This window comes from Mustela putorius, unplaced genomic scaffold (genome assembly GCF_011764305.1).
Source record: "Mustela putorius furo isolate JIRA1106 unplaced genomic scaffold, ASM1176430v1.1 tig00000228_pilon_pilon_pilon, whole genome shotgun sequence".
NCBI lineage: Eukaryota > Metazoa > Chordata > Mammalia > Carnivora > Mustelidae > Mustela > Mustela putorius.
Window position 1 is genome coordinate 38,781,980 of NW_025421322.1, and position 27,391 is coordinate 38,809,370.

Here is a 27,391-nt window from a genome sequence, read left to right on the forward strand (position 1 = left end):
AGGCCAGGGCTGCGGCCTCACGCGTGCCATCTTCAGGCGCAGCCGGGTGGGTATCAATTTAAGGGGGAAATTTTGGAAATAAGAGGGCTGCAAAACACTTAGCTCCAAGTCCGAATATAAATGCACGGGCCAAATCCCTGGCAGATAGTCACACCGTGCATAGGCAGGACAGCCCAGGAAGCACAGAGGCACACACAAGAGGTGAAGGCTCGCCCCTAAAAAACGGAGTCGCCCCAGGACATCTGCCAGTCTGTTGCGCCTCTGATTAAACGCGTTTCCCAACCCAGGGCGAGCTTTAGTGGCAGAAAGTTAAAGTCTCACTAGGATGAGGTCTTAGAAGAAATGGGGGCTGGGGGCCAAATGAAATTTAGAGGAGGGATGCTAGAACCAGGGGAAGCCCAGCATCAATCCCCAACCCGAGAATACATTCTACTCTCACATTTGACAGACCACCAAGGTACAAAGATGCATGTGACACGCCCCCCCACCCCCGCTGCAGGGGCCCAAGAAGGAAGGGGAGGGGAGGGTGGGGGAGGGGAGGGCAAAAAGGAAGGGAAGGGGAGGGGAGGGGAGGAAGGAAGGAGGGAGGGACGGAAAAGGCAGGAAGAAGGAAGGAGAAAGGTCGGAACCAGAAGCCGGTACAACTGATCAGAGACCTCACCGGCTCCTAAAAACACAGTAAGACGTCTGCGTCTGGAGTACAGATGCGCATGCCCGTGTGCACACACACAGAAGGCGCGGGGAGCAGTGACACCGGTGACAAAGGAGACACTCACCATTCAGATCTTGGCCTCTCAACTCCATTTCCCACCAAAAGGAACCAGGGATCCTTGGAGAAACAGCTGATTCCATGACGGGGCAGAGAAACCACAAGAAATGCCGGGGGTATCTTACTGTGCCAAAAGGAAGGAAATGCTCAGAAAAGAACAGGGACATGTCCAAACAACACAGGAGATGACCCCGGGAAGGCCTCGTCAGGAGGCCTTCCAGCATCGGTATGAATGACAGGTACGGACTACAAGCCACTGGGCCAAGCAAGAACCCGTGAGGCACCTGCGGGTGAACGGTGAGTAAGTGGCCAAAGGAGGGGAACTCTGCTCTACGGGAGCGCGCCAGCCGACAGGGGAGAGGGGACAGCACCCCCGCTGCGGACCACCCAGCAATAGCTGTTTCAAGCAAGAATCATCGGTGGGGACCAGACGGTCAGTCTCAAAGTCCGAAAGGCCACACAGCCTCAAATACTCCCTACAGGCTCTTCATCAATTCCAAAGGATGGCGGCTGCCGTGGAGCGCGGCCGCGGAGCAGAGGCCCCACCTGATCACCCGACACCAAGAGTCCTCAAACGTCAGCACACATCCAAATCATTTTTAGGGCTTGTTAAAAGCAGAGCCTCAAGAGTGTGTTTCTGAGTTTCTGACTCGGCAGGTCATGAACAGGGTTGCAGAATCCGCAGCGGTGTCACAGAACAAGCCGACGCCGTGTGCCATCCTGAGACGGACAGAACGGATCCGGGAAACAACACGGGGCCCCGAGAAAGGCACAGTACCACTTCTCCGAAGGTCTGGCCCCAAAATGCATCATCTGAGTTTTAGCAAGAGCAACTCCACAGGAGCCCAACCAGAAGACTGACCTACAAACCCACCAGAACAGGCGATGCCATGACAGAGAAAGGCTGAGAGACACATCCCGGCTGAAAGACCACACGCGAGTCTAGACTGGCCCCAAACGGAGGAAAACCGCCATCATTAACAGAGCAACTGTGAATACGGCCGGTACGTACACCAGAGAACGCGACAATGTGAGATTTTGCCAATTTCATGACTGTACTGATGATTTTTGGTTATATGAAGAGGCTTGTTCTTAGTAAATCCTCCCTGAAGTATCGAAGGGTAAAGGGCATGAAGATGTACCAGATGTACCTTAGGCTCCGAGGGCTCTGCGGGCACATCTGCAGCCGCAGCTGGGGCAGGGGGGCGGGAGGGGTGTGCAGACGAGCGTCCCAAATGCTAACAGCCGCGGAATCTGGGCGAAGGCTGTCTGGAAGCTGGCCACGCCACTCCTTACAGCTTTTCTGTGAAAGAAAACATTTCACTTAACAAACCAAACCAACAACAACAACAAAAGGGAGCAGAAGACTAGCAAAGCTGGGGGCAGAGAGCTTGGAGGCTGCCCCCGTACAGCCCGATGTTAAGGGAAGAGGTAGTAGCGGGGCCAGCACACACTGAAGACGCCTGTGTTCGACTGAGGATCCCAGGTCCTCCAGGAAAGCCGGACCGACTTTACTCTCTTCCAGCGGATCTTGTTCAAGAAGACCCAGGAAGTACCCTTTGGAAAAACAGAAGAAAACAAGCACGGCTGAACACTCGTACGTGTTTCCCGTGCCCTGGCGTTTTACTCTGCAATACAGCTTCTCAGTCCAACAGGGAGTCCCACTGCAAGTGTGAGCAGACACCGAGCGTGCCAGTGACCCTCCACCGTGTCGTACGGAAGCATGCACTGCCGGACTGCACGGTGACAGCTGTAGCAGGACCGCCACCTGGTTGACAGCAGCTGGAAATGTCACATCCCAGCACGGGCCAAGCCTTCAACACCAGTTAAGGCAGAGATTCCCACAGCAAGACACAGGGAGGAGGCCGGACATTAAAAAATGGGGGCAGAACATCCTGCTCTCTCCTCTGTTCCTAAACACGACTGTCAAGGAGGCGATGAGTGCGTACTTCCCGTGAGATGACCAAGTACAGGGTTACCAGAGACCGTGAGGCCAGCCCCCAGGATCCAGGGCCATGCAAGCCGTGCACAGCAAACCTGAGGCAGCTCAGGGAGCGCCTCTTATGGGGCTGTCGCTGCGTCCCGGGTCCCATCACAATCACACACAGCAACATCCTCCAATCATAAAATAACAAAGACCTCACCATTTAAATGGATGGCCTTCCTGTTTTCCGAAGTCAAACAAATTTTGATTTTTAAATGAAATTCCACAACGTTCCACTCAAATCCCCCTCCATGCCCACTGTTGTGGCTTTGCTAAGAAGGGTTTACTAGGACAGAATGCTAGCCCACGGCTCTGCAGGAGACCACGAAGCATCACACAGTAATAGCAAGCAGCCCCCTCACGTACCGCGAAGAGACTGATTCACAGTCACAACTAGGTCTTGAGTTGGTGACGCCAGCATGTATCTCTTTCTGTGTACATTCTTATGTCTGGTGGTTTAAAATGTAATTGTACCGTACAACCACAGCTGAATAAAGATAGAGCAAAAGACTGTGTAATTAAGCTTGTCATGAATCAAAAAACACTTTTTATTAATTTTTAAGGCTAGTAAAAACTATTTTTCTCCACAGCTACAATAGCTTGAACATGGACTCTTAAAACAATTTAACTTTTAAAACATCTTTTACATATGTGCTAATTCTATGACACCTATAACCTGGAACTGTGCCACACAAAAACAAACCACATTATAAAGCCTTCAGGTCGTGAACGGGAATACAACATCAACCAAAGACTCCAAGGTCATGTGTTTTCAGAAAGTGTGCTACAAACTTCCAGGATACCTAACCCAGAAAAATAAAATTTAATCCATTAGGAAGAAAAAGTGAGCTCCAGTGTGCGCATAAATGTGTGTGCCTGTGTGTGTCTAATACCTACGTGGGTATATACGTCAGTCATCTACCTTTCTCAGGTTCGGCTTATTGAGGTAAAACTTGCATCCAGTAAACCAGAGTTCGCTGGGTTGTAACCGACACGCGCGGCGTGTAACCCCCATCACAGGGAAGACGCGGCCTACTTCCATCACCCACGAGGCGCCCTCAGCCCGTCTGTACTCCATCCTCTCCTCCCTCACCTGGGCCCCCGCAACCACCAATCCGATCTGTCCCCACAGTTTTGCCTTTATCCAAACGTTCTCAGGGTGGAACCACAGCGGTACGGAGCTCTGTGCCCGCCCGCGGCGCAACGCTCAGGACACTCGCCTGTGTGTCGCGGTCAGTGCCTCTCTGTTGCCGAGCGCGCTCCCACTGCAGAACGCTCCCAACTGTTCCCCATGTCCCACCCAACGGACCTTCGAGCTGGCCTCCATCTCCATGACTATGAACACAGCACTGTGAGCAAGCATACCCAGGCCTCTGTGTAGACATGAACCTTCATTTCTCCCAGGTAAAGGCCTCTGTGTGGGCCTGCTGGGTTGTATAAAAAGTATATATTCAAGTTTACAAGAAACTGCCAAACTATTTTTCCAAGTGGCTATAACCTCTGCGTCCCCACCAGCAAAGCAAGACCTAGTTCTGGCTGCTCCGCCCGCCTGCAGCTGGCCACTGTCCCCTTTTGCAGCCTTGTTGTGGGGGATGGGAGGCTCTCTCACAGGACTGCAGCACTACCTCACGGTGACGGTCACGGGCGCTTCCCTAATGATGAAGGACGGTCAGTGTCTGTGTGCGTCTTGTTAGCTACAGGAAATGAAATACCTAATTGAATCTTCTGGCCAATTCAGCTGAATTTTTTGCTGAGACCCCTATCCTTTTTAATAGACAGTGTATCAAAGAAGGAGTGATGGAAAGTTTGTGTATTTTCTTAAACCACTTAGGATGCATGAGCAGCAGACACAAATCTAAAATGCTTCCTCACCATCCCCACTCCCAACACCCTACTTGCCCCCTGCCCCCATACCTACCATATGCCAAGGCAGGTAGAAAGAAAGAAACATCCTCTCTCGCCCTTACTCGGAGTGTAAGAATCCCAGGAAAAGCTGCCTGCCTCCTGCTCGGTCAGAAACAGACCCGTTTTCTCATCTTTATGAGTCTTCAATGAAGCCACGATCTTTCTTCAATATGAGCAGGAATGGGGCACCTGTGTTGTTCAGTCGGGGACGTGTCTGCCTTCGGCTCGGGTCATGATCTCAGGGTCCTGGGATCGAGCCCCACATCGGGCTCCCTGCTCAGTGGGGAGACTGCTTCCCCCTCTCTCTCTGCCTGTCTTTTGCCTACTTGTGCTCTCTTGGTCAAATAAATAAATAACATCTGGGAAAAAAAATATGAGCAGAAACACCAATGACTGAGAACCACGTGCAATGGTCGGCAACCCTGGTGACAACGCATTCCTACGCGGCGGAGGCGCGGTGGCGCCTGACGATGCTGCCCGCCTGCAGGCCGCCGTTGGGCTCTCTGTCACAGGCAGGGCCCACACACAGGAGCACCACGTGCTAAGCTTTCGTGTAAAGGGACAGGAGAGCCTGCGGCCACCAAGTGGAGCCTCAGGGGGACAGTCTGGATCTGGCTGGGGGCTCGCCTCGACAGTGGGGGCAGTGAGCACTCCCCTGTTGCCACAAAACCACGTACGCTTCGAGAACGCACGGTGAGCGGCACGCGTAAATGGCCGGTATCCCAACTCTGCGACTTCCCTGCCGTGCGATTCTGAGTCCCAAACGCCACGAGTACTGGAAAGGCAAAGGGCGTTCTTCGCAAAGCTCTGAGCACGAAGCGGAAGCGTCAGACAGCAGGCAGCCTGCGGACACGGCGGACCCGCTGAAGCAAACCCAGGGTCCTGACCGTCCGTGGGAGCAGCCAGGCAGCGACACAGAAGGTGGCCCGGGGTCGACAGTCCTGGAAGGCATTTATGGACTTTACTTCCTACAATTCTACCTCAGCACTTCAAACCGAGCGATGCTTCTCTTCAGAGAAGCCAGCCCACGCATTCTTGGTTCTGCAGCCCTCGTTCCCAGCCGGCCTCCCGAACGGGGCCACAGAAACCAGGGCGGCGCCCGCCTGCCCCCTCCCACGACGCCCCCAGCCTCCCCGCACACCCTCCTCACGTCCAGCTGGACACAGAGCGGCTTCTGAAATGTCCTGTGGTCGCGCATCCTGCCCCTGCCCGACAGCCGCAGCAGGCGCTGCCGTGTCCGCACCTGCATGACGAGAGGCTGCGCCGCCTCCTTGGCAGACAGTCCATGAAGATTTTTTCATGAACCGGGATGTGAATTCAACAGGTTAAGATTATCTCTTGGATGAAATGTTTTAATATAGCTTATGCTCAGGTTTTAAGAAAACATTAAAAATTTATGACAGGGGCTCCTGGCTGGCTCAGTCAGTAGAGCATATGACTCTCGATCTTGGGGTTAAGGTTTTTTTGTGGGTTTTTTTTTTTAGATTTATTTATTTATTTGACAGAGGGAGAGATCCCAAGTAGACAGAGAGGCAGGCGGGGGGGTCGGGGGGGGAAGCAGGCTCCCGCTGAGCAGAAAGCTGCATGTGGGGCTCGATCCCAGGACCCTGAGATCATGACCTGAGCCGAAGGCAGAGGCTTAACCCACTGAGCCACCCAGGTGCCCCAATGAAGGTTAAGTTTGAGCCCTACATTGGATGCTTACTTTAAGAGATTAGTTAAAAAATAAAATCTTTCAAAAAATAAAAAAATTGATGACAGATGTTTAACAAACTGAATGTCCCATTTCCCATGGAAACCTATCTAAAGCTCTTAAAGGAAGAGTCTGTAACTAAGTTAATTTGTACCACCTAGCAAGGCACCACAACACAGGCTTTGCAGGTTAACAAAAAGGAACCCGTCTCGTCCAGCTCAGCTTCTCACTTTCTCCACCTGGAATGCCTTTCCCCAACTATCGCAAATCACGCTCACCCTTCCCAGACCAGCTCCCTCAGGAGGATGCTGTCCCCCTCCCTCTGAGCCCCTGGTCACTGTCTTCCCCATCAGCATTCTGTTCCAGCAGGATCTGCCCTGCACAGCTCAACCCTGGTACCATCTCTAGCCGGCCAGCAGAGCAACCTGTCCAGCATGCAAGAAAACAAATGTCCCTGGGGGTGAAGACAGAAGTAATATGCCTGAGCACACAGAATATTTTATTAAGAGGCCTAACTTATGAGCTGTCAGAGAGAGTGAGAACTCTTAAGAATATCAAGCAAACAGGGATGCCTGGGTGGCTCAGTGGGTTAAAGCCTCTGCCTTCGGCTCAGGTCAGGATTTCAGGGTCCTGGGATCGAGTCCTGCATCGGGCTCTCTGCTCAGCAGGGAGCCTGCTTCCTCCTCTCTCTGCCTGCTTCTCTGCCTATTTGTGATCTTTCTGTCAAATAAATAAATAAAATCTCAAAAAAGTAAGATTAAAATAAAAAAATATATCAAGCAAACAGGAAAAAAAACAGTGGTAATTGTTTAGTTCAAGAAAACAGGAAAACAAACAGTTGAACAAAAAGGAAATCTATCAGGCTACACTAACCGGCTCAAGAGCGAGCGACATTTACAAAGTCAGAACGATTAACCAAATTATGGATCTAAGCAAAAACTGACCCAACCACGTGGGGAAGATGGGAGTTCAGAACGCGACTTTTTCTCAAAGTGACACATCAAAGACCCCGCCCCTACACAGCTACTGCTGGGGACGTGGGCGCGCTGCAAGAAGCCGCTCACCGACCGGACCGTTCAGGGCTCTGACCACCCTCGGACAGAATGAAATTTCTAAGTAAGAAGAAGAAAGAGAATCTCTAACAGAAGCATTTCAAGCAGGACTTAAGTGTTTTCCTGCAACTTCAACTCGCTGCTCCCTTCCCCCTTCAGCAGTCTCTCTCCGAACCTCAGGGGCGGGCAGCGGACAACAGCGTGCGTGCCTGGGACCTGGCGCCACAGCCCGCCGGCTCCGCACTCTCGAGAAAGCTGCGCTGAGCTCTGACCCTGCGCCTTCGCCACCCGCAACGTGGAAACACCACCACGGACCTCAGGGGCCCGGCGGGGCTGGGCTGCTCAGCACCCAGACGCTGATACACCCTGGACCGAAGTCACCGGAACCCTCTCTCCCGCTTCTAGCACCGTCCAGGTGGGCCTTCCCTCTGACCAGGCCCCACAGCACCGCCAGCACTGCCACAGTGCCGTCCACGTCACCAAACTCGAAGGCAACCCTCAGTCCTCCTCACAACCTTTCCTGACATGTCAGAGTGGACCACATCCTCCTCCTGGGACTCTCTTCCCTTCTTCCCGGGGTCTTCCTCACACACAGCCACTGCTCACGTCTGTCCAGGAGCACTGGCCTGGGCTTGCTTGTCCCCTCTGCGCGCCCTCCCTCAGTGAGCACAGCATCACCCATCTTCATTGCCGCTTCCAGCCGCCACCCCTCTCCCAAGCTCCGATGCCCACTTACAACTGCCCCCATGACAGCTCTGCTTGGATCCCAACAGAATCGCAAACAATGGCTACAAGTGAGCTCCCCAGCTGTCCCTCGAACCAAGCTCTACCCACAGCCTCCCTCCCCTTCTCGTTGCCCAGGCCAAGAGCCTTCTTGTCAACTCAACTCCTCTCTCTGTCCTCACACCCCTTAGGCACTCTGTCAGCAAATCCTGCTGCTTCTACCTTTGAAATACATCCAGGCCCCCACTGCTTCTCACCACCGCCAGCTTTCCTGCTCCAATCCAAGCCCCCACTGCTGCTCACCTGCTTTCCCAAACGGCCTGCCGACACATCTCCCGGTTGTCCCCTAGTCTCCCCCACTCCCCACCCCTGGTGTCTGTACCCAACACACCAGTTTTCAAACCTTAGCCGAGTCTCAGGTCTGAACGCTGAGGGACAGCTGACCTCTGCAGCCGAGAGCCAGCACCGTCTGACCCTAGTGACTCTTTGTTTGGATAAACAGCCCCAGAAGCTCAGAGTTCAATCTATGTCAATTGTTCTCAGTGGTCCTGATGCCAGAAAAGCTCTTTTTTTCACAAAACGAGGGTTTTCAGACGGGTCTCCGAGCAACCTTCCTTTCTGTCTACTGCCTCTCCACACGCCATTAACCCTGAAAACAATCCCCATACATACGCCAGCAATTCAACTCCTCCAAAACCTTCCTTCCCTTTCCCAGAATTCTGGCATAAAACACCGCTATCCCAAGCTTCTGCCTTATAATGCAACGCCCCAAAACAAATCAAGAACCAAGAACCTGATCCATCCCACAGGAGCTCGAGTGGACCAGGGCACTCAGGTTCATCGGGGAACGTGGACCTCAGCAGAACATCATCAAGCTGATGCTGTACGAAGCCAGGCTGGCCCATGTGGCCTCACCACGTGTACAGAATTGGGGGAAACAATGACAGAAACCCTGGTTATAAGGTTATATTCCCGGGTTTACATATTTTCAAAGAGGAGTGGAGGGGAGGGGAGTGCTGAAGTAGAAGCAGATTATATCGCGGTGCTCAAAGCCATGGACAGGCCCGCAGTTCCCCGTCGGGCCTTTGTTCCAGCGCACATCGCATTAAGAAGTTTTTAAGTTTTAAGAAGTTTTTAAGATCGCATTAAGTTTTTGTGTAATTTCTGCTAAACATGAAACTGTCTCATACTCTACCACACAAACTATTTTAATAGCTAATACTGCTGGAGAGTTATACTTGATATTCTCCCTCTTGTTTGGATCCACTAAGAAAAGAGAACTTACTTTGTGGCAAACATTAAATGCTCCTTCCTCCAGCATTTAGTCTAAACCACCTATGGGCCAAGCAGAAAACACGCAGAGATCAAATAACAGAATCTTTGCTCCTGAAGATGCAGAAGCAGACTCATACCCAGTAAACACAGCGCACTGTTACAGGAAGAAACACTGAACGTGCAGGGAGTCTGGGGAGGAGACAAGGGGTGTGAGCCGCGGGGCATGGCCTTCTTCAAAGACAGCACAGTCACGCCCCGCACCACACAGAGCAGGTGCCTCTCGCAGCCAAGAAAGGGCGGAAGGAATTAGAGAAAAGGAGAAAGACTTCCAGGACTTACTTAGAAACTGAAACTGCAAGACATAATTTCCCTTCCCTAATACCTCATCATGGCAGAAACGAAAGTAGGCTTGGGGGAGAAAGGAGAACAAAAGAGGAAAGTGAACTCACCCCCAGAAGGAAATGGAAAAACCATCCAGGGCCCAGCCCTTGGATATTTAAGACAAAGACACTTGCCAAAGTCAAATCCAACATAATTATAAATGATCCTGAATTCTGAATCCACAAGGTCTAAATTCATGACGCTTTAATTAAAGCAACGTACCGGTAAAATAAAACATTTACCAATGCTAAGACCTCCAAGAGAGATTTATGAACCTTCCATCAGCTATCCGTCCTGGATTTGCCACTAGGCCTACCACAAAGAGCAGCCTTTGGAAATAAGACAACTGGGACAGAATCTCAATTCTACAACCTCTCAACTATGGAGTGCAGCACAAGTGCCAAGGTCTTAACAAAATTCGAAATTTAACAAAATGCAAATAACCCACCCTCTGGGGCTCAGTTTTCTTCTCATTAAAGTGGGGGAAATGCCACCGAATATTCACTGCTACCGTCTGCAAATGCTGACCACATGTCACATTTCTTATGGCATCTTCAGGACAACCCTGGGAGAGCACCCGTTGTCGGAGAGAGCTAAGTTTAGGCAGTCAGCAGTGGGCATGGAGAGAAGCTAGGTTTCAGCAGTTAGTGAAGAGTTACTAAGCAAGTAGCCAAGCCAACATGTGAATCCAGAGCCCGTAAGAAGACGCGAGTAAAAAGCACACACTCCAAAGCCAGAAGGAGTCTGAACCCCAGCTTTGCCATTTGCAGAGTAACCTTTAACCTCTGTTTCAGTTATGCAAATGTGACACAGGGCAAAGGCAGCCCGGTCCTGGGGTTGCTGGGGTCCACAGTGCTCTGGAGCACATGCTCCTCCCCGCACCTGCTCCCAGTGTTCCTGTCCCGGACACTACTGCCATCCTGCCCACCTCTGTCCACACATAAAAGCCACTAAACAACTAATCTTTCTTCCCTCACCTACTCTGCAAGACCAATTGGCGTCTATCTGTTTCTAATACATGTCAAAGAAACCTACGACAGATGAAAGAAAAATCAAAAACAAAACGAACAACCAAGACGCAAATGTAGCAAGAGAATTCTACTCACAGATCCGAAGGCCACGGTAACTCTGCGAAGAAATCAAACTTCAGTTTAAAGGAAAGGCTCCTAGTTCCTCTTTCCTCATTGCATAGTCCTCAGAGAACCTGACAAGGAGAGAGAACACACGCGCATCAAACCACCGTCCTTCGCCTTTTCGAAGCTCTGCTGCACTCGGCATCTCAGCCAGTTCCACCACCTCCCAGGCACGCCTACTGCGCAGCACCGGGGATGACGGGTAAAAACTGGGCACTGCGTCCCTGTCTTCAAGCCTACTGTCTATGTAAGAAATACATGTGAAGCAACTGAAAGCCATTAAAACGTATCAAAACCCATGAATTAATAGAGGATACAGCCTACAAGTGTGTGGCACAACGAGGGAGTACAGACATCTACTCCACGGCCTCCCGTTAAAATTATACTGACAAGATACTTTTTTTTTTTTAAGTTTTAAACAGGGCACCTGGGTAGCTCGGTCAGATGAGCATCTGCCTTTCGCTCAGGTCATGATCCCAGGGTCCTGGAATGGAGCCCCGCATCAGGCTCCCTGCTCAGCAGGGAATCTGCTTCTCCCTCTCCTCTGCTGTTTCCCGTTTGTGCTCTCTGCTCTCTCCCGTGTACCCACACACACTCTCTCTCAAACAAACAAATAAAATCTTTTTTTAAAAGTGTTTGAAACAGGGGCGCCTCCGTGGCTCAGTGCGTTAAAGCCTCTGCCTTCAGCTCAGGTCACGATCCCAGGGTCCTGGGATCGAGCCCCACATCGGGCTCTCTGCTCAGCGGAGAGCCTGCTTCCCTTCCTCTCTCTGCCTGCCTCTCTGCCTACTCAGGATCTCTATGAAATAAATAAATAATCTTTAAAAAAAAAAAAAAAGTGTTTGCAATAGCACAGGGACAAGTGAAAGGAGAAAAGGCCAAGATTCTGGAAGGTCTGAGAAAATCTTCTAACATGGAAGATCTAGACCCAAAGAGTAAAAAGAAGAAACCTGGAAGAAACAGAAACTAAGAAGACTGAAGTACAGTAAATGAGTCAGCAGGCCCAAGAGAGGCAGATTCGAACTCAGTAGTGGAGCACGCCGAGAGCCAGCTCCGCTCGCACCGCAGTCCTCGAAGACAAGAACTGGCGACAGCAGCGCACAAGGAACGGGGGGAAAGAGGCACAACCTCCCACAGCAGCTGGGGAAGGCCGTGGCAACAGGAACTAGAACCTCAATGCCAGGTACAATGGGACTCCCCTCACTCAGACAGAAGATGGGGGAGTGGGGGAGGATTCTCACTCTCCCTGGAAAAAGCAGAGGCATCTACAGACTGAAGTCGCCCTGCCCAGCGGCGCTGAACAGAGCTGGATTTAATGACTGCATACACAGTGAGCGGTGACTTCTCCAGCTCCCCTACAACACACCACACAGGCACACCCTTAACTCCCAGATTCTGAAGTCAGAATTCTGCAGGAAGAGACTGGAAAATATTTCTGGGGAATCTGATCAGCCCCAAAAGACAGACCTAAAATCCTAACACTGGAGACCCCCAACACAGGGCCCACCAAGAACACCCCAATGTAAAAGTCAAGAGGCCCCACCTGTCAGACAGGAGAAAGAAGGAAAGAACCTGAAAGAAACTGAGTCCATACAAAGTACCAAGAATACAGAGGTAAGACGCTGCGATCAATCTACAAAAGGAGGATGCTCTTCTAGAAGAACAGGAAAAGAACTCTTAGAAATCTCGAGAACCTTTCCGCAATCAGAAATAATAAACTAAAGAAGAAGGTTAAGTCAAACTGAAGTCATGTCTCCCTGAATGGAGAATAAAAAGACAAAAAAAAAAAAAAAAAGGCAGAGGAGGAAGAGCAAAGGAAGAAGAAAAAAGCATTACGATAATTACAACCTCTGCCCAGGACAGCCAAGTGCTGGATAATAAGACTTCCAGAAAAACAAAATAAGGAGACGAAATGGAGAAAACCTCAGCACAATAATGCCAAAAAAGTATTCCCAGAACTGAAAAATACCAGTTGCCAGAATGAAGGGACCCACTGAATGCGCAGCACCGCAGATGAAAGCCGACCCACACAGACTACAATGTCGTGCCATTTCAAGAGACTTGTACAAATTTTAAGACTCCTACAAGCTTCTAAAGATGGCAGGGAAAAAGTTACATACAAAGGATAAGTAAGAATAGCTTCTGAGTGCTAAAACAGTGACATGAAAACAAGAAGGCAATGGAGCGATCTTTGAGTTTATGAACAAAAATGAAAGCCAACACAGAACTCTATACCCAGCCAGACTGTCCATCAAGTTTCGTTCCTGCATGGTCCCAACAGGTTTGCCCCCGAAGCATCCTGTGTCAGAAAGCCACTGGAGAAAGTCCTCCACCAAACAGGAGCATCAACAAAAAATGAGCAACACATGACCTTCCATGAAGAAGGGGTAAGGTCCTCCCCAGGATGACAATCAGGGAGAGCTCAGGCGGTGGTGGGCATCAGGAGAGAGGGAGACAAGTCCAAGTTGGAGGAGCACAAGAGGAGCGCAAGAGGAGGCGATGCTGACAGCGGTCTTCACCTTGTCCAAAGACACTGCAACATCTTTCTAAAGTGATTAACTCCATGAAGATGAGGAAGTCAGTGAAGAAAGACAAAGACAAGAGTTGCCACAAACTTAGAATCCCACTCTGGACAGAAGCCAAGGATGAGAACAGAGGAACGTCCCAGAACAACACAGTAAAAGGCCTCAGGCGCAAGCAGCTTGGAAAAGAGAACAGAGATCTCCAGGGAATTGTCTGCCAGCAACAGAATGTGAAGAAGAGCTGAGTCTAGATGACGAACCACGCAGAGAAACTACTAAGGGGCTCCGGGAAGGTACGGGGGAAATGAACGACAGGTGTGAGGAAGGTGAAGAATGCGGGGGCTGACGAAGGAAAGAGAAATGCCCGCGCTCCTGCCCTGTGCGCATCTCCACCACAGGACTGACCACTGTGCCACCCTTGCTGGCAGACTCTCCCTCTCCCTCGCTCGGCCGGGAAGACCTCTTGGAGAGGATTTCTCATCCAGCTGTCGCCTTCTAGAATCCAATACAATCCCCGCTACAGGAGTACAGGCAAGAGCAGTCTGGGGTCTTTTTACGTTTATTCAGGTACTGAGCATCTACTGTACACACCTGCTATCCTTCCAGAGAACTAGAATTCAAAGACACACCAACCTTGCTCGCCTTTAAAGAGTTTCAACTTTTTTTTCACGCCTGAGAAAGCACCTAAAACACGCTCAGAACACGTGCACGTGACATGTGAATGACCTAGTGATGAATCAATGAACATACACACTGGCTTTGGGGGCCTTATAACTGCTCCTCACTTGATTTTGTATTTTAAGGAGAATTCAAGCAAACACTAACACTGCATCCTATGGACACTGGCCCTACGGCGTGCCTGCCCCCGAATAGTGGGCAGCCCAGGGCATGCAGCATCCAGCACAGAACTGATGTACATATAAGCCCAGAAATCTGAATGAACGTAGTTCAAATAGGGCAGAAAACGAGAGTATTTCCCAAACCCTGTAATTAAAATGCTTAAATTCTTTTGCTCCAGACAAAGAAAAATTACACTTGGGTCATTATACAGTGAAATACACTGTCAGCTCCTTGTTACTTGTATGACGGACACTCTCTGCATCCTGGCATGAACGGGTGTGTGTTAAGACACATCAGAGATGCTCAGGCCACTCTGACCTCTCTCCAAGACCCTCTGATGTGCAAATGAGGACTTCCCAGCAGTCACAGCACACTCTCGCTCTATGCTTCTGGAACACGTAACATACTCCGCACCATCGCTCTGCTCAGAACGTTCTCGTTTCAGTGCGTGGTCCCACCTGGACAGGCCCTGACCCCCGCCCCCCACCGCTCCAACCACAGCGACAGCCGCCGTCGGTGGAGGGTGTGCGGGGCAGCGTTCTCTCCCAAATGCTGAACAGGCACCCGCTCCCGAGTTCTCGCAGCCCGGACGGCTGCTCTCTTGCCCTTTTACATATGAGAAAACGAAGTCCAGAAAAACTAAGAAATTCTCCAAGGTCACAGAGCAAACAAGGGAGAGAGTGCTCAGGCAGACAGCAGTTTCTCTCAGCATCACAAGCTGTGCTGCTTCCCAAGTTTCCCAGATCCCCACGTGAAAACAATGGGCACGATTTGGGCTTTCCGAGGCACACATGGCAGAACGACTCTTTCTAAAGCTGCGAACATTCGACACGACATATTGACGAACTGTAAGATATCTGGCTTGGACCAACCAGGCAGGCTCAGCCCCTGGCGAAGAGAGGGTCTGCTCAATGCTAAATGCCAAGGAAAGCCCAAACCCACCACGTCCTCATGTGTAACCGCCGGACAGCTGGCACCGCAGAAGTCCCAAGTGTCCGAAACATACCGCCACGCCGCCCTGGCGTCGCTCCCTCTGAGCCGGGGTGCAGGGGCTTCCGAAGCAGGTGGCGCTGCCACCCGCGCTCTGCAGACACAGGTCAGGGTAAATTTCTGAAAAACCAAAAACATAAGAAGAAGCTGAACATGATTATGAAAGTTATCTGAGAAAACGAACACTTGTTTATGCTTCCAAAGACTTTTCTAGCCAAACACACTCAGACAACAGCTCACAGGCCACCGGTCAGGGCGGCCCGGGCATCCACATGCCAGTGCGGGTTGACAGGCTGCCGTCCAGCTGCTGGTGAGCAGGACGACAGGAGGACAGGAGGGAAATGAAGAGGCAAAATGACCAGTTTCTGAAAACCCAACGGAGGAACCACCACCACAACAAAGCGCCGTTTATGTGCGGGTCAGGGGTAGGCACCGCGGCCGGCTTTCCCACATGCTGGCCGGACACGTCCGGGAACGGCTGAGATTAGCTTCCAGCTCTCCCGACGGAAAGGACCGCACCGCCAGCAGCTCTATTTGCTGCCCTCAGGATCCCTCCCTGACCAGCCACGTACCAGGAACTGTGTCCCATCACATTTCTACCAGAGTCACGGTACTCTCGCCCTCACGGATGAGGAAAGAGACTTAGAGCGTCGGGAACCTGCTCAACAGGCAGCGAGCAAGGATCAGGTCTGAGACCCAGAGCAAGACCAGCCCGCACCCACTCTCCTAACCACCGCTGTTCTACACGGTAAATAGGATCCCCAGAAAATTCGACTTGGCAAAGGCTTAAAAATATGAAAGAAAGGCGCCTGGGTGGCTCAGTGGGTTAAGCCTCAGCTTCAGCTCAGGTCATGATCTCAGGTTCCCGGGATGGAGCCCCGCATCGTGCTCTCTGCTCAGCGGGGAGCCTGCTTCCTCCTGTCTCTGCCTGCCTCTCTGATGCTTGTGATCTCTGTCTGTCAAATAAATAAATAAAATCTTTAAAAAAAAAGTAAGTGAAAGAAACACTATTCTACTCTAACTGATTAACAGGCACAGCTGACACACTCAAAGCAAGGCGACCCTTCAATCACACAAGAGAACTAATGGCTGTGACAGTCTACCGACGGGTCATTTCGTCTGCCTGAGAGACACCAAAAGGAGGACCATCGACCACGTTCCCGCAGTATACAGAATGCGGAGCAAGGCCGGAGCTAACTGAGCGAGAGACGCAGCCCAGTGGACACCGGCGACCTCCGGGTGAAACAGGTCCCTGTGTAAGTAGAAGCAGTTCACCAAGCAAAGGGTCCCAGTTCAAGGTAAGGAAGAATAAGCCATTCCTTCCTGCCACTCCTAGAAAGGGTGATAGGAAAAGCTGGACGGAGTAACTACAGAAACAGTGTGGCCGCTCTCAAAAGTAAACCGCAGCAGGTGCCTTAGGAAGCAAGCTGGCAGTCACACCACCACACGGGCAGATCTGCACACGACAGAAAGCCTCCCGAAGTAACACCTGAAGTGTGGAGGGCACACCCTAACACACTCAGTGCAGCAAGAACCCGAAGAAGGTCAGGTCCTGCGGGAGAAGAGCATCAGCGTAAGCCGATACCAAGGAGGAAGCTAACATCAGAATCAGCCCCCACACGCTTTAAAACAGCCAGCGTCCAAGTAATTCCGCAAACCAGCATACACACAGCACACTCGGTGTCACAAACTCTTGTTGGCCTTTTACCCCGTAAACCCACTGGCTCCGGCCCCCCACGCCACGGAAACTTCTTCTAAGACTACCAATGACCTGTGCACTGCTCAGGCCAATCACCAGAGCTCAGGTCTCGACCTTTCGGCAACAACGGACCAGAGCTGATCTCCCACTCCTGTTCTCATGGTTTTCTTCTTACCCCACAGATGCTCTCTCCTTCCAGAGGCCCGGGGCTCTGTACTTTCTCATCTCAGCTATGCTCACCTCCCAGGCAAACTCACATCAAATGCTGTTTCCGGGCTAACGAAGCTAAAACTGCTCTTGTGCTGGATGGACTGGCGTTCCCTCTGCAGGAGAGCCACCATCTCCGCCTTCTCCTGGCCTCACCGAAAAGAAGGCAGAGCTACACCTCCCAAAACCCCTTCCTGCTACAACTCAGGGTGGAAGTTGAAGTTGACTAGTAAAAATTGTCTAGAATGGTCCGTGTTTTCCTGACCAAACCCTGGCAAGTGTACTCTATGCTGGGACCCACTTCTAGGTCCCTTGGAGACCGAGTAAAACGTGCAACACCTCCCAGGCCAGGAGCTGACCGACCCGCCCCCTCCACAAACCTTCTTACACAGTCTTCTCCGTTCCTGACTGCGTCCCCTTCCAACCGCTGGGGCCATAAACAACGGCTATCACCCCTGCCTCCTGTCTCCCTCCCACATTCCTCATCCTGTCTGGTCAGCAAGTCATGTGGGCTCTTCCCACACAACAGGCCCAGACCCTGTCCTCTTGCCATGGCGTGAGTTCACCAACACCATGGTGCCGCGAACCACTATCACCACTCGCCCAGATGACTGCGGCGCTCTGGGACCGGCTTTCTGGGTCCCGCCCCACCGCCCTAGCGTACACGTTGGTTCCAAACCTAGAGCAGGTGTGTCACTTCTCTGCTGCAAACCCTAAACAGTCCCCACACCTCACATGGATGACAAGGAGTTCATTAAATCATGTTTAACTCAACAGCAAAGGAAATGTGCAGAGGAAAAGTGCACTTGTTGGGGCGCCTGGGTGGCCCAGTAGGTTGAAGCCTCTGCCTTCAGCTCAGGTCATGATCCTAGGGTCCTGGGATTGAGCCCCACATCGGGCTCTCTGCTCAACAGAGAGCCTGCTTCCTCCGCTCTCTCTGCCTGCCTCTCTGCCTACTAGTGATCTATCAAGTAAATAAATAAAATCTTTAAAAAAAAAAAAAAGTGCACTTGTTGAAAACAACGACCCTTTCGGCAAGAACGGCCGCTCCGAGGGGGACCCCAGGAGCAACACGGAGAGTCAAGGACGGAAAGAGGCGAGGGACTGAGTGGGTCTCCTTCGGTGCTGCTGAGCCAACAGGTGTAACCCACACCGCTCGACTATTTGTGCATGGAGCAAAGGGACCGAGGACGGGGCCTCTGGGAGCAGTTCTTGGTGGGGAACTGCTAGGAGAACACTTTCAAAGAGAAAACACTGACTTAACACGACCTGGAGCAGAATCTGCTAAAACATACTATAACTGAAGACAGCAAAAATGTCTGCAGAGCAGAACAAGGGTTACCTGGAAATGTCACCGAGAGTATGAAAAGAGAAGTTGTTCAAAGCGTTGAGCTAGGGTTCTCCAATGTGTTAGTCAGCAACAGGTGCCCGTGGGAAATGTTCCGACCCATCGTGAGTTACCCAGCCAGGAGCACCGACAGCAAGCGTCAGGAAAACAGCCTGGCTTGTCCTGCCGCACAGCAGGTCAGCGCGGCGTGCGAGGCTTTGGTGGGACTTTTCAGCCTCAGAGCCAAGACCGAAATCTTTCCGAACTCAAGACCCTCCTTCAGGCATCGCTCTTACCAAACACCGAGCTGCTGCAGAGGCCAGCTTTTGCTCACACATGTGAACACTTCATCGTGAGCTCCCCTAAACATACACGGCGCGGGAGGGGCCTCGGGCGGTGACCGCAAGCAACCTGATCACAAGCAGCCTCCCGCGCCACCAGAGTGACAGCGGCGCTGGCCCGCTCCATCACAGGAGCGTGGGACTCCGGAGCTCCGGGTTCAAGTCCCAGGCTGGGCACAAAGGTTACTTAGAAATAAAAAAATAAACAGCTAAAGAGAGAAGTGGATTTTGTCCCCGCGCAGATCTGCAGCGTTGTGTTTTCTGAGTTCAAACTACTGTTCCAGCAGCATTTCTCAGACCTCACTGCGGATACAACGAGAAGCCACGTACTTCAAAGCCACTGAACCACGCGACTGAGGCACTTCCTTCGGACCATCACCGGAAGAGACGAATCAGCGCTGGGATGACATGCAGAGAAGCAAGCGTCAAAAAGAGCCTCCTGGAATTCTACAAACGTCTGCCAAACCGCGAGCACGCTCAGCTGAGAGGACAAGCTTCCACACCGGTGTCCGCATCCACGAGCACCGCCAGCGGGAAGCTGCCGCCAAAGATGCCACGTGGAGACGTTCCGTGCAGATCAGCACCGACAGACCGACCACCGGTAACTGGCCGTGACATGAGGGATCACGAACCTCGAACTCCAACCAGGAAAATTGTTATCCAACCCTCCCCCCGAAAAAAGAATTCCACTCTTATTAGTAGACCTGTATTATAATATATTTACATACTCAATTATTATTTGGAATTCTGTCAATAAAAATTTTGTAGAAATTACAGTGTTTTCTCTTGTTATGTAAGTACTTACATAATATCCTTCATTTTGCCCATTAGTCTGCAAAACCTAAAATATCTACCATCTGCCCCTTCAGAGAAGCCTGCCGATCCTTTTCAGTCAACTTCCCCAGGTTTTCCGCACACAGGTACAGCTAAGGCACATTTCACACATCTTTAAGTTCTCAGCTGGTTTTTTCTTTTTAACTTCTCTGCCATTTTACCTTTCTTTATTCCTTATAAATTTTACCTTGTTGATTTTAGCACTTCGTCACAACCTATCGAAATATTTTAAAATTCTGATTCTAAAAATGAACAGTCCTCCAGCACGAACTCCTGATCTTTATTCAAATTCCTGATGAAAACATTCCGACAGGTGTCAAGGATGACACACTTCTGGAGACGGCTTCACTTGTGTGCAGAAATTCTGGTATTTTAGTTTTGTGGCAAATCACACTACATGTGGTTGCAACATACCTCCTACCTAAAAGCAGTAATTTCTTGAACTCCCTGGTAATGACAGAAATAGTAATTTACTTTGTAGGCTTCATGCAGGAAAGGATTAAGCTTGCCCCAAGCAGATTTGGCCATTGCCCAGTTCCTGGGAAGTCACCTCTGAGCCCTTGGAATGTCCTGCCTGATGAGGTAGTCTTTCAGTCTTTGTTTAGCTGGGGGGCCTTGGGTCACACCAGACAGTCTATGCTAACAATTTGATTTCTGGTGGAGCCTTGGGCCACACACAACACCAGCTTGATTTCCAGAGGGACTGCAGACTAAACCTGGCCATGCAGCTGGCAAGTGCCTACAGGATAACCCCCCATAAATACCCCGGACCCCAAGGCTCAGGTGAGTTTCCTGGGCTGGCAGCGTCAGTGCTGGGAGAAGTCCACGCACCCGCACCGGGAGAAGACGACTAGAAGCTCCTGCTGGTCTTCCCAGGACTAGGCCCTGTGCTTTCGTTCACTGACCGCCACCTGCATCCTCGCCCTGTAATGAACCATAACCAGGAGTGTAATGGCTTCTCAGAGTTCTGTGAGTCCTTCTAGTGAGCCACAGAACCTGCAGGGAGTTGTAGGAGCCTCTCAGATTTACAACGTATTTTCACCAACAGTACAGCAGTGTTTCTTCAGCATGAGGGGAAGCTAGTTTAAAAGGCAGGTGACTGGCTTCCACATCAGGAATGGTAACTCAACATCGCTGTGGGATGATACCATCACATTGGTTTTAATTCTTTTTTTTTTTTTTTTTTCCAAAGAAAAGGCCAGATCATGAGGGGATGGGGCAGGGCAGAAGGAGACAGAGAATCCCAAGCAGACTCCACACTGGGTACAGAGCCGAACATGGTGGCCGGATCTCATGACCCTGAGATCATGACCCGCGCTGAAAACACGAGCAGGACACTTAACTGACTGCGGCACCCCCGTGCCTGTTTGCGTCTCTCACACACGGTCCTCAGCAATTCTTACAAAACCTCAGTGTTTCAGGACCACTGATACACCCAAAATCTTCCTGGGGAAGTGACTATCTTTTTTCTTTTTTAACTTACTTTATTTACTTATGTAATCTCTACATACAAAGTGGGGCTCAAACTCACAATCCCAAGATCAAGAATCACACATTCCACCACTGGGCCAGCCAGGCACCCAGGACTGTCGTCTTCTTAATGAATCCCCATCATGGCAGATGCTCAGGAGTCAAGAGTGACTCATGAAAATGCCTTAAGTGTGACAGATAAGTGTGCAGAGCTGGCATTATTAGTTTTCTGAAACTCAGACTATATACATGTGTGAGATGTTGTGTCACTTCTCAAATACCCACGATAATGCAGAAATAAATAACTAAATGCAAACCAGATGCTACTTGGATACAATTCGAGCAACTGACTCAACGCTGTCCCCTTCTTACCCACTTTCCAATTACATCAATTTTTTCCAAGCTCCTGACAGTTAACAGGAAACCAGAGTTTTACAAGGGGTCTTCACACCCTGCTCATCTACTCGAAAGGTCACCAGCGAGCTCGGAGTGAAGTCGGCCGAGACTGTCTTGCAAGTCCTCCTCTGTTTCTATCCAAAAGCCACTCATCTTCTCTGGGTTAGTTCTTCAGCTCTGAAGTGGGAGCCCCGAACCAGATGATCCCTAAATTTAGATCAACCTCTAAAATCCTAGACTATCTAAAGCAAGAAAAATAAAGGAGGCAAACACCCAGTGGAAAAGTTAGAACTTCCAATGAAATGGTCGAAAGGGCAAAGTCAAAGACAAACATGAACTCTTTAGCAGCCAAACACTTAGTCGTGACCTATCACACATTCCTACATAGACAACCTGCATTTAAACTAAGTCACTCCTGCTACCTCTGTTACCAAGTCAGGTCCTTAGAACACAACTACTGTATTTTTTCCAAAGCAAAAAGCAAAGCCTACTCTGCCATGACACAGACAAGGAGATTCCAAACGTCTCGCCAATACTGGAATCACAATTATCCCCAGGCTGAAATCTTATGGGTAATATCTTACACAGCCCAGGGTTTTTCACTTCTAACGTCTACACCATCACTGAATTCCATCATTTCTTATATCTTTGCCACTCATGATACTTGGCCCTTAATGGAGGTCACAGTTGTTCTCAAGAGGAAAAGGAAACTTTTTCAGACATATACCCATGTCTAAACCCTCCCCTCTAAGAGTCATCTTCTAAGGGCAGCCATGTATCTCCAAAACCAGCAGCTCTCTGCAGGCCCCGCTACAATGTGTAAGTCTGCACTTCCTACATTACACATAACGCTGAGGTCAGACATGAACCAACCTGCTCTGGACTCCAGAACAGCGCACCGATCTGCCTGGCGCGAGCGAGCCGCCGGCTGCCGGGCTCCTCCTGCACTTGTCCGAAGAGCCACCTGTGACAGTGGGCATCAGGCCCTGTCTTACAACTATGAACCAGCAACACGCTTCTGAACGGACAGAAAAACGACACTCCTTTTTGAACCGACACAGCCGACTAAAAGTGACACTGGACCATCTCTCACAGCCACAGGACTGTTAAGATATGCCTGACAGTTCATGAACACAAGAGCAGTGTTGAAACCCAGGCCAATCAGAGTCCCAAACAGCTGGCTGGCCTTCTGTGTACCAACACTGTGCCTTGTGGGGTCTCTTGGGAGGGCAGGGGAGGCCGGGGAGACGTCTCCATTGCTGACTGGCAGCGTTTGGTTGGGACAGTCAGGCTTCGGCGACAGCTTCGAGAGTCTGTTCCATGTAGCGGTCTGTGATGTGTTATATTTAAAGTGAAAGTCCTTTGGTTTGGATGCTTAGCCTTCCCTTACAGCTCACACCTGTGCCGAGTGTCAGGTGTCTACAGTCTAATAACAAGGAGTGCCCGGAGTGCCCTCCCTTGGGTTGGGCTCACTTTGATAATGGGACGAAAGCCCAAGCATTCCTACCCCAAGAAAATAACTCACACAATTCTTACCATTTCTGGGGTTCATGGACCTAGGAGAGAGCATTTCCTCCTTAAGCAACAGTCTGATCAGCAAGCACTTAAGAACAGAAAGATCTTCATGGTCTTTCCACCACGGGAGAAATCCGGGAGCCATCCTGGAAGTGCTCCGCACACCCCCTCGCTCGGCTCTGCCTCTTCCTCCCCCTGGTCAGAGCCTGGAGACGGACTGAGAAACAGGCCTCCAGTCACTCTCTCTCCAGTTCCTCAGTCATGCCCTTAAGTGAGACCTTCTTCACTCGTGTGTACAACGTAATTGTGTAATTAAAGGAACACAGGCTATTCAGCCGGACCATCTGAACTTTGCCCATCACTTTACTAGCTGGGTGACAGACACCAGGCAGCCGTTCCCTCAGTGACAAGGGTCAGGTTTCTCCCCTTCCGAAGTGCATTACTGTAACACCTCCCTGACCCACTCTAGTCCTGACGCAGCCGCCCTCCTGCCACATGAATCTGCTCCTGTCAGGGTCAACCACACGCTGCTCTGACCTGCCAGCAGTATCAACCCCACTCCTGCTCGACCCAACCCTTTCTGTACTGCTAAACGCTGGTAAAAACGTTCAGTCCCACACACCCCGGCTCTCACACCTCGGCACTTTTACAGGGGGCATGTCCTCCACAAGGCCCTGCCTGCTGCCCACCTACTATTCAATTTCTCCAGATCCCTGCACACAACCAGACCTGCGGAGGTCACAGCATCTGGTCCACAGCCAGTTTTTGTATGGCTCCTGGGCTGATAAAGGCTTTTACCTTTTTAAAGAGTTGTTAAAAAAAAAAAAATGACAGGCCCTATGTGGCCTACAAAGCCTGAACTGTTTACTATCTGACCTTGAACAGAGACAGTATGCTGACCTCGGGGCTTGACTGTGACCCGGGACATACCTCCAGGTCCTCAGAGCACTCTGCTCCAGGACCACTACTGCTGGGGACACCACACGGCACACCGAGTGCGTCACCCCCTCCTGCTTGCCCCAGGGGCTTAGCACGACCCCAAGCACAAGACAGCTGTCTAATAGTGCCGGCTCTCCATCAACCAGGTCCACTCACACACAGATTTCTCCAATACATGCCACACAGTAAATGTATTTTCTCCTGATTTTCTTAACATTCTCTTTTCTCTAACTTACTTTTTTATAATACAGTATATAACACACACACACAAAAATATGTGTTAACTGTGGATTTTCACCTATGGGGGGGTCTGGCGGCCTGCACTGGTCAAAGGTCACCTGTGCCAGCACATGTGCACATGACCCCACGTGGCGCCAGCGCCCGGAGCCTCGAAGATGGCAGATGCCAGACTGAAGAGCTACAGCCGGTATCGGATGCCACGGGACTGAAGGCGAAGCACCAACATTCCAACCTCCACCTTCTGTCTCCTAGCTCAGATTTCTTTGTTAGAAAGACCTGCCTCTCTACAAAACTACAATACCCTGACAACTTCAGTTACGAATACCTGACACTTTAGCTAAGGGTAAAACTTAATTTCTGATCCATTATTTAATTTTGATAATTTTCAGTTAATGCTACTCTTCATAAACAAAACAAAAATAAAACAGATACAACAAGTAAGCACTAGGCAGATCAGCACTTACTGGTTTTCTACTCAGTGCACCCAGCCCCCCGTAATGCCGCCTGCACCAGTGTGAGAACCCACACCTCCCCTTACGGACAGGCTCCACAATGAGCCTATCAAAGAGGCTCAATCACCTGTCTAGCTGTTCCAGCTCTAGGCAGACTCCAGAAAGAGTCAAACTTGAAGCATCGAGGACACCTGGTCTGGCGGTTCTCCAAAGCAGACGCACGCACCGTTGCAAATCCCTTGAGGTTCTCAAGAGTCTGGCTAGCACCGCGTAACAGACACTCCCCAGTGACGACAACGCCCCATCTCTGCCTGCCCAACGCCATAGCCACTAGTCACACCTGCGTGCTGAGCACCCCAAGTGGGGCTAGTGTGACTGTCAAACAGAACTTCTAATTTTATTTAATTTGGTTTAAAGAGCCACACATGGTTAACAGGGACTACAGGAGACACAGATCCCAGTCTAGACTCTGGATTGAAACACTGGAGTGAAATGGAAAAGAATCTCCTCTGGCTCCTTAACTACAGGCTATGTTGTCAGGCCCAATCCTCCCCCTGAAAAAGACTAAAAAAGATGGACAGAGTACTTTTAAAAATCTTAAAATCAACCAGAAACTGACAAGATAATAAGGAAATACCAGGCCAAAATTAAAGTGAAATCAGGAACCCAAAGAGCTCAACAAGCACAGAAACCACCTTTGTCATGAAGTCACTTGCCAATTCTGAAAGTTCTCAACTTTCATTTCTACAACCATGCGGGGAAAGAGGAATAGGAATCAAAAGCTGGGTTCCTCAGGGTGTCTAACCAAAAACCCTACCTCAACAAGCAGGACCCTAAAGGCTACAAAGCTCCAGATCAGTAAAATGACAGCATTGGGTGGTCCAAAACCTCATGCCTTAACCTTGCTTTAAGGTGATTCCCAAACTGGTTGAAGCAAAAAAGGGGGGAAAAAAAGCTCTCTCGAAGGAGCTACATCCTTGTTCTATACCTCAAAAGAGTCGTACAAATAATCAGAATTAAATTAAGAATCCTACAAATAATATCTCACACCATTTAAAAAAAAAAAAAGTATCTCAAAATGAATCACAGACCTAAACGTAAAACCTGAAACTTTTCTAGATGGGGATGGAGGGAAACATAAGAAAAAAACCTTTGTGACCTAGGATTAGGCAATGATTTGTTTTGGTTTGTTTTAGGCAATGATTTTTTAACTATGACACCAAAAAAGCACAGTCCAGGGGTGCCTGGGTGGCTCAGTCAGTTAAGGGTCTGTCATCGGCCCAGGTCATGATCTCAGGGTCTGGGGAGGGAGCCCCGAGTCACACTCTCTGGTCAGTGGGGAGCCTCTTCTCTCTCTGCCTCCTCCCTCTGCTTGCGCTCTTGCTTTCTCTCTCAAATAAAATCAATCTTAAAAAAAGTAAACTTTAAAATAAAAGCAGTCCATAAAACAACAAACTGACGAGCCATCATCAAAATGTCTAACTTCTGCTCTTCAAGACTCTGTTAAGAGACTGCAAAACACGGGAGGCCTGGGTGGCACAGTCGGTTGAGCGCCCAACTCTTGGTTTCGGCTCAGGTCATGATCTCAGGGTCGTGGGATCCAGTCCCACATGGGACTCCATGTTCAGCATGGAGTCTGGTTGGGACACACTCTCTCCCGCTCTGCCCCTCCCCAACCCCACATACAATCTCTCTAAATTTTTTTTAAAAAGAGAGAGAGAGGGCTACCTCGGTGAACGTCTATCTTCAGCTCAGATCATGATCTCAGGGTCCCAGGGTCGAGTCCCCCATCAGGCTCCCTGCTCAGTGGGTAGTCTGCTTCTCCCTCTGCCTATGCCCCTCCCCAACCCCCCACTCCTGCTCTCTCTCACCATCTCAAATAAATAAATAAAATCTTTAAAAGAGAAAGAGAATGCAAAAACAAGCCACAGCATGAGAGAAAAGCAGAGCACACATCTGATAAAGACTTGTATCCAGAATACATAAAGAACCCACCAATAAGGAAAAAAAATTTAATAGGCAAAACATTTGAACATCAAAGAATACATGGGTGGCAAAGAAGCATAGGGGAAGATACTCGACATTATCAGGCATCTGGGAGACAAATAAAACCACACCGGAAGACCACTGCACACCTACCAGAACGGCCAGAGAGCTAAAAGACTGGGCATGCCCAATGGTGCCCCAACGGTCAGAGTGACGAGAGCTCCCACAAAAGCCTGGGGTGGGTGTAAAACGGTTCGGCCAGTCTAGAACAGAGTCTGACACTTACTTTTTTTTTTTTAGTGATTTTATTTATTTATTTGAGAGAGAGAGAGAGAGACAGGGAAGGAATGCAAGCAGGGTGAGTGGGAGGAGAAGCAGTCTTCCCACTGAGCAGAGAGCCTGATGCGGGGCTCAATTCCGGGACCTGAGATCATGACCTGAGCCAAAGGCATACGCTTAACCAGTCGAATGAGTCACCCAGGTGGCCAAGGGTTTGACACTTTCTTAAAAAGCCAAACACACACCTACCACGTGATGCAGCTGTTCCAGTGCGCGACCCAACCATTCCCAAGAGAAATCAAAGCCTGTGTTCACATAGAAAGACTTCAACAGTCATTCAAAGGCTTTATTTGTAGAAGTAGAAATGAGGAATGACTCTCCACACTCTGATCCCATTCGATGTCATCCCAAGCAACAACAGGAAGAAGTTTTTTGGAAG

The 27,391-nt window shown here is 50.2% G+C and overlaps 1 protein-coding gene across 10 annotated transcripts in view; it reads right to left on the minus strand.

Annotated features, from left to right (window-relative positions):
• PTK2 (protein tyrosine kinase 2) overlaps window positions 1–27,391 on the minus strand; it is a 246,281-nt gene that overhangs the window by 211,188 nt on the left and 7,702 nt on the right. For 3 of the 10 annotated variants that reach the window (XM_045078186.1, XM_045078185.1, XM_045078187.1), the window contains exons 2-4: window positions 15,284–15,387; window positions 10,889–10,986; window positions 1,921–2,072 (exon numbers count right to left, since the gene is read on the minus strand). The gene's annotated coding sequence lies outside the window, so the exon portion shown is untranslated. Of the gene's footprint in view, window positions 1–1,920; window positions 2,073–10,888; window positions 10,987–15,219; window positions 15,240–15,283; window positions 15,388–27,391 lie in introns of those variants that run through there. The other 7 variants (XM_045078169.1, XM_045078184.1, XM_045078188.1 and 4 more) reach the window with 5 other exon arrangements.